Source organism: Balaenoptera physalus (assembly GCF_965194825.1).
Source record: "Balaenoptera physalus genome assembly, chromosome: 3".
NCBI lineage: Eukaryota > Metazoa > Chordata > Mammalia > Artiodactyla > Balaenopteridae > Balaenoptera > Balaenoptera physalus.
In genome coordinates, this window is record NC_138890.1 from 170,763,083 (window position 1) to 170,771,436 (window position 8,354).

The following is an 8,354-nucleotide window of genomic DNA, read 5'->3' on the forward strand; positions in this document are numbered from 1 at the left end:
CCTTGTCATGCACACCAAATATGACACTTCCCTAAAGTCAGTGTGCACACACTGAATACAGTGTTCATGGTGTGTGCAGACACTTGCCAAGTAGGGGGATCCCATGCTGGCCAACAGTCCTGATACTACAATAGATGGAACACATGTGGCCTAAATTCTGACAAACTGCGCCTGAAATCTGGTAGCAATAGGTTACTTGCTTTAGTGTTTTGTTTTTTTATGATTATGTACACTGCTCTTCTAAGCTTTGACGCTCTTAACTAAAACTGTGTCTGCCTTGCTCTGTAGATATGAAATCTCTAATTTATAAGCCAAAGATGTCTTCAACGCAGCCACCTTCTAGCAATTTGTGATTCCCAGGGACTCAAACTACTCAAATTCCCCTGGCCCTCCCAGCTCAGACACCTGTCAGCCTCACTTCCACTTTAAGGGACTTTAATAAGCCTTTTATCTGTCCTATTGCCCTAGGCCCTTCCTGTTGTGTTAAGCTGTTCAAGGACTCCCTTTAAGGTCAGAGCTCTAAAAATCTCTCCTTTCCCTTTCTAAGGCTCTCAGACTGAATTTAGGGTATAGGAACCCGCCTGTTGAAAAATAACCTACCCTGAGGTTATCTCATTCAATTACTCAGGGATTAACAGTCACTCACACCTAAATGGGTCTCTAAATTTTCTTTTCTCAGCAGAGCTTGAACAGACAAGCACTGATAGAGCATCGCATGATTCAGCATCTTTGCCGGAATCATTCTTGGGGGTTGCCATGATGTCTCCCATTGACAAGACTGCAAACATTTGAGCAGAACAGAATGAAATAATTTTAAAACTATGTAACCTCTCCATAGTTACATGGACTTCATTTATTTCATCATCAGAGAAGAATCCCCTTGGGAAACACGTTAAAGAGGAAAGGGGCAATGTACAAAGTCCAACTTAAATTAAGAGCTGTGTGCTAGAATGCCTGACCTGTCATAATTATTTAATTTACCCACTTAAATTTTATATTTTTATTATAAATCATTTTGATGCTTTTTGGAAGATTAGCACAGATAACAACACAATCCCTGAAGAAAAAGTTGCTTCTTATGAATAATAAAAATCAATATAAAGCAAACAAACAAACAAATACAGCAAGTCCTGAATAGATGAAACATCTTTGCCAGTGTGATGCTAGATGAAGGCATTTGTGCTGAGCTTCCTTTGAACTGAGAGATCCTTATGATCATTGGAAGTAGTAACAATTGGAGACTTTCTCCAGTCATTTCCTTCCTATGGTTGTAGGTACTTATGGTTGCAAGGACTCCCTCACATAATCTTAAATGAAGGAGAATGGGAGTTAGAGAAGGCAAATGGTGAAACTTATCCAAGAAATCATGGGCAATCAAGGAATCTTGACTTCATGGTTTGGATCCGTGGAAACCAAGACACAGTTAGATAAGTAGCCTTTCTAAAACATAAAGACAGTCATGGAGCCAGGGCTTACTGTGGTGGGAACAATGGTTCAAAAGTCAGAGCCCACCTACCCTGTCCTAAATCTACTAAAGAGTCCTGATTCCAGTTAAAATAAAATCCAGTTCCTTACACAGCCTACAAGGACCTACATAATCTGCCACCTCTGGCCAATCTTAGCAACTCAGTCCTCAATTTATTCCATTAGCCCTTTGTCATTCTGCTCCAGTCATACACTTTCCTGTCTGTTCGTCAATCACATGTACTGTTCCACCGGCCTGGAACATGCTTATTCCGGATTATCTCTATCTGACCTCATATCAAGGTGATATTTACAGAGCATCTGCACAGAGAAGCCTTTGCTGACCACTGTAGTCAGTCTCCTGCCCCAAAGTCTCTCACTGTCTCGTTAACCACTGAATGTAGTATTTTGGAAAGCAAATACCCCCGGTGGCCCTGTTCACTTCTGTTTCCAGTGCCCGAGGCATAGTGGGTGTTTCTCTAATGCTTTCGGAGTAAATGAACTAGAAGTTCAGTGGAGACCCAACATACCACCATAAAGGGGAAGTCTTGTTTGCATTGCTATTATACCATTCAAGATACCCTTAATTCCTTTCTGCTTCGCGCCGTCAACAAAGCTCATTAGCAGGCCCTGTATCGCTTCATTCAAATCACTTCTGAATTAATTCTCATCAGGATTGTGTGGAGAATACATCACTGCAGGATGTCCTTGAACATGCCCATCCAAGGCAAAATAATTCATGATGCAACATCTTATTTTTAGAGTTAAAATCAAGTACTAATTTATTTACTTATTTATTTTTGCTCAAATTGTTCCAGCTTTGGCCATGAGGAATTCTTTCAGTTGGCTCCTGTATTCCTTTGACATACCTTCGTCATTGTGGGTGAGGGTTTATTTATATATATTTGACCACGTTTATACCTTCTGGTCCTACAATCTTGTAGCTCCAGCCTCATTTTGTATATTTCCTGCCCCAGTTCTGGAATCATCCATTTCTCCAAGGACCTCTGCTTCCTTTTACTGGAGAATGGTGTTCAAAACAAAGACTTGGGTGTGCTCGTTGCTACTGGCATATTATTGTTTTATGTCCTCTCAGTCGACAGAGCACAGAAACATATGTGTGTGTACTAACTGGTCAATATACACACATCAGTAAAAAGCTAAACATGTGTTCATACTGATGTCTCCACTAGTCCTTACCTTATGGATTATTCAACCTTCTCTCTTTTCTTATCCGTAACCTCTCACTCCTAGCCATGAAACTCCTGGCTCTCACTATATATCGTCTAGTTACTTAATTGTTTAATTTTGGCTTTATGCATACAGTGGCTTCAGAAGTGTTAACCCATACCCTTGGGGGGAGAAAAGACGTTTCACCTAGAGTATGGTGCTTCTGTATAATTCCTTTGCCTTTAATATTGCAGACTCCACTCTTCTGCAAAGTTTCTTAGGTCAGCACCCTTTCCCAAGACCTTATCACCAAACCCAGGGACACACAGATTTTCTCTTACGTTTTCTTCTAGAAATTTTGTAGTTGATGTTTTACATTTAGATATATGTTCCATTTTGGACTAATTTTTGTGGAAAATGTAAGGTCTCCATGTAACTTTTGTTTGTTTTGTTTTGTTTGTTTCAATATGGGCATGCAGTTGTTCCAACACTATTTGTTAAAAAGACTATTCTTCCTCCATGAATTGGTCTTTGCACCTTTGTCAAAGATCAGTTGACTATATTTATTTGGACTCACTATTTTTTTCCATTGATCTGTTTGTCTATTCCTCAACCAATGACCACAATAACTTGATTACTGTACCTTTTAGTAAAGCTTGAAATCAGGTATTTTGGGTCCACCAACTTTGCTGTTTTTCAGTATTCTGTTGGCTATTCCAGGTCTTTTGTTTTCTTCATATAAACTTTAGAAACAGTTTGTCTGATTTTTGAATGTTGAGCCAGTCTTTCATAGTTGGAATAAATCCCACTTGGTCATAGTGTATAATTTAAAATTATTGTCTTCAATTTGCTAACATTGGGTTGAGGATTTTTGTATCTATGTTAATGAAAGACATTGGATTCTAGCTTTCTCTCTGTAATGTCTTTATCTGGTTTGGGTATTAGTGTAATCTGTAAGAAATTGTGGACATTTTGCATTATTTCTTTCTTAAATGTTTGGTAAAATCCACCAGTTAGGTCATCTGAGCCTGGTGTTTTCTATTTTGGAGTTATTAATTATTGATTCAATTTCTTTAATAGATGTAGGCTATCCAAATTATCTATTCTTGTTTGCATTTTGGTAGTTCATGCCTTTCAAGAAATTGGTTCACTTCATCTAAAATATCAAATTTGTTGGCCAAGTTGATCATAGTATTCTTTTATTATTCTTCTAATCCATGGGATCAGTATTAATGATCTCTTTCATTTCTGGAATTGGTCATTTGTGTCTTTCTTTATTTTACCATTTGACTGGCTAGAGGTTTATTAATTTAATTGACATTTCAAAAAACAACTTTTTGATTTCTTTGATGTTCTTCATTGTTTTCCTGTTTTCAATCCCATGGATTTCTGCTCTATTTTAAATTATTTCCTTTTTGCTTCTTTTGGCCTTAAATTGCCCTTTTATCTCTGGTTTCCTGAAAGGAAAGCTTAGGTTATTTATTTTAGATCTTTCTTCTTTTGTAGTATATACAAGTAATGCTATAGATTTCCCTTTATGTACTGCTTCCACTGTACTCCACAAATTGCACTGTTATATTTTCCTTTTCATTCAATTCAAAATATTTAAAAATTTCTCTTGCAACTTCTCCTTTGATTTGCATTCCTTTGAAATGTGCTGTTTCATTTCCAAATATTTGAGGGATTATCCAGCTATCTTTTTGTTATTGACTTTTTGTTTGTTTAATTCTATTGTGGTCTAGAACATACTATGTGTGCATGCTGTCTTTTCTTTTAATTTTGTATGTTGTGTGGTCTAGAATGTGGTCTATTTTGTTGAATATTCCATTGATCATGAATGAATGTGTTTTATGCTGCTGCTAGATGGAATATTCTATAAATATTATGATTCTTGTGTCCTGTTGGTGTGGTGATAGGGTGTGGGGAGGAGGAGTGCTCTATAATTGTGTGATTAAATGTCACTTGTAGTGAGCTCTGTCTCGGGCTGTGACCTTCACAAGTGTTTCTCTATCAGCTTAGCTTTTTCCTCCCCTTCCTTCTACTCCCTTCCCTGTCTGCCATGTTCCCCCCAACTATATTCTTGAAGCCCTGATCCTAGTTGACTATTTTTTCCCACCCTTTAGGAAAGGCAAGAAGACTGCAGGAAGTTGGAAGGGAACAAATGTCCTTCCCCCAGTTGGAATACAGCTCTGGGAAATTCTTTTCCTCTGGAGAGTAGTGTTTGGATTTGACTTACAGATGTGCTTCACATAGTAATGTAAGAAAAACCCAAAGGGCCGTTGCCCAGAATCTCCATAAATTATTGATATAAAAGGAATGCGTCTTTTGGAGAACACAACAGACTCTTACACAAAAGGGAGAGAGATATTCTGACCTCTCTCTTTGTCGTAGCCCATGATACAGCCCTGATGCTGAGAAGGTTCTAGAGCTCAGATACACTCTGAATCCCTGCCTGAAGGGCCAGAGAGACCATGGTACAGGTAAAATGTTGCTGCCATCTAGTAGAATGATATTCATTTTTTTTTTTTTTTAAAGAGTCATTTATTCAGTCAGAAGGGACTTCTGAGTGACTACGATGAGCTACCAATGGTTTCGTTTTCATCTACCCAATTGGCAAGAATTTAAAAGCATAATAAGACCAAGTATTAGTGAGGATGTAAGGAAATTGGTACTGTCATACATTGTGTGAGGGGTGGGGGAATTAAAGCACACAATTGGGATTGGGATTGCCATACATACACTAATATGTATAAAATGGATATCTAATAAGAACATGCTGTATAAAAAATAAATAAAATAAAATTCAAAAAATAAAACACACAATTGGAAAGTCATTTGAATAGTTCTTGGCAGAATAATACCCCTTCCCCAAAGATGTCCATATCCTAATCCCCAGAGCCTGTTAGCTTACACAGCAAGGAGGAATTAAGTTTGCAGATGTAATAAGATTGCTAATCAGCTGATCTTTTTTTTAATTGAAGTATAGTTGATTTGCAATATGTGTTAGTTTCAGGCATACAGTATAGTGATTCAGTTTTTTGCAGATTATATTCCATTATAGGTTTTTACAAGACAGTGGGTATAATTCCCTGTGCTATACAGTAAATCCTTTTGCTCCATTTTTTGGGGGGGGGGATTTTTTTTTTTTAATTCCAGCAGAAAGTCACAAAAATTATAATCATCCTCATCAGTTCACTCAGTCCCATGTAATTAATTTTTTTTTCATCTTGATCTTTTGTTAGCACTTTTATGAGTTCATCAGTTTTTCATTAAAGTTCTGAAAATGCTTATTCATTCAGTTCAGCAGTACAGTTACCAGAAACGTGTACTTGTCAGTGTCTTTTCTATGAATTCCTTGAAGATGAAACCCTTTTATAGGAACATATTTGCAAAAGCATCAGAGTACACCCAGAACTGTCTGTAAATGACAAAAGACTTAAAAATGACCACGGTTAAAGATTTGATGAAAGTTCATAATAGTGCAATTGAGAAGGAAATTTAGTTTTTTCTGAGATATACATTTTAAAGTAATAACTAGAATTATGACTTATAACATTATACCAGAACATATAAGATTTTTAGAAATTTCACGTAATGTCTGAAACATTTATATTAACATATTTCCATACAGATAACCCAATGAAAGTTTAGTATTAGTTGTTTTGTTTGTTTGTTTGTTTATACTGTAGGTTCTTATTAGTCATCGATATTCATTCTTTAGCCCTTTGTCAATTGTCTTTAAATACTGTGAATAAAGTAGTGCAAGAGGCTGGAAGCTTTGACTTAACAGATGGGAGAAGAAGACAAAAACCCACTGTGTAAAATGGCTGGTGAGAGCTAGGATAACGGAGGTTGAACATGATTAAAGTGGATGAAAACCCAGCATTACACATGTCCTTGTCTGAGGGTGGTGGTGTCTGAATTCTCTCCACTGAGTTCAGCTCAGGTTAGAGCTGTCTGAGACCAGCATTTAGGGAAGAATCTCTTCCTCGTGAAGCCCAGACTGAAAAGAACTTCCTATTTATGACAAATCCCAGAAACCAGCTTCCTTCTTGGGCTTCATCTCAATCTCCCAGGAATGGCTGTTTAACCATGTTGTGCCCAATTATGTCAGGTGGCATAATAATTGATTGGTTAAAACAGATTGACTCATTAAAAATAGAACAGAAATAAAGGTGGCTTCTTCTTTGATTACACTCCATGGTATGATATAGTGGGACATGAGAAGTAAAGTAAAGGGCTTTGATTTAGGTAGAAGTTTGGCACTACATACAAATTTGTCGTACCATGAAACAGTTAACATTAATGGTAAAACTTATTATTGTGTGGGTTCCTGGTGGGGTAACACTTTAAATAACATGGTTTGTCTTCCTTCCAAAGGAGAAGAGTCTGATTCAGTCCCAGGAGGTGTAATGTAGGAGTAGGGGTAGCTCTAAACAAAACGTTGTTGGTGGTGATATCTGTCCTCTCTGCCTCTTGTAAGCTGACCTGGGAAGATAAATTGTGCACAACTCTTTGAATCTTTTTGGTAAAAATGTACGCACCCATAGTTAGGAATTGGCAAGGTCTATAAGTCTCTTTCCCCACAACCTTGATGTTGGGTGTGAAAGCTGGTTACAGACTAAGTTGTGCTACATGTAGAAACAGGTACAGGATGAATGCTTATTTTTAGTAAGCAGGTCCAGAATAGCCATAAATTCTGTTCTGTAAGCTCAGTAACCCTCAGCTCTCTGTCCTTTTAGGTGTTCCTCTACATCTTGTATGACGGCTTCTCTTGGGCCAGACAGACATTATGCTGGAGGCAGATCCACTTGTATATGGTAGTCAGCTTCTAGGGTGACTAGGGAAGCCTGCTTGTCTTTGTGACCACTTTGGGGGTTGAATATCCTTCTTTATTCTGTCCACAAATAATTACTAATTTGGAACTGCCTAAGTCTGACCTGCACCCCAGAAAGCTGAGATTTCCCATCTCTTTGTGCTGCCCTAGGCTGCTCTCTTCTGGGGCAGACCAAGTCCTTTGGATCTTCATTTCTATGGACTGTAAAAAATTAATAAACAGAAACATCAATTAAATACATTCAGGAGACAAGAAGGGGGAGCTCTCAAGCTACTATAGTAGATCCCAACAGGAAGAAAAATTCCTCTTTTTCCTGGCAAGGACTCAGCCAATGAAAAGCCATGGACTCTGTTACTGCAGCTCTCCCAGCTTCCTTTTCCCCTCTATAAGAGTGTTCTCCTTCCCTTGCTGTGCAGGGATTTGCACGTGGCTCGCCATTGTTGCAGACCCTGAATTGCAGTTCTCTGCAGATCCCAAATAAACCCATTTTGCTCGAGAGATACCTGGCAGTCTATTTGTTTTAGATCAAGAGGATGAAGCTTGATGTGTTTTAAGACTAGAAAATTGCTAGAGCTGAAAGCATCTTGAAGAGAATCCGGGTAGATAAGCCAGGCAAATAAAGCTGTGTTGAAGAAGCACTTCTTTCTATGAAAGGTAAAATACTATGCAAGGCAGGATGTGCTGAAGCATGAAGATGATGGAGTTCTCAGAACAGGGAACCCAGAGACAGGCAGATCTGAGTTACAAAAAGCCACCTGTCAACCATGATTAGTATTAGTGGCTGCCATTTGCAGACAGAGAAACCAGTACTAATGACAGTGACACTTTCCTTCTGGGGAAGAAGCAGATGATTCAAAACACTACAGTGGAAATCCTCACAGAA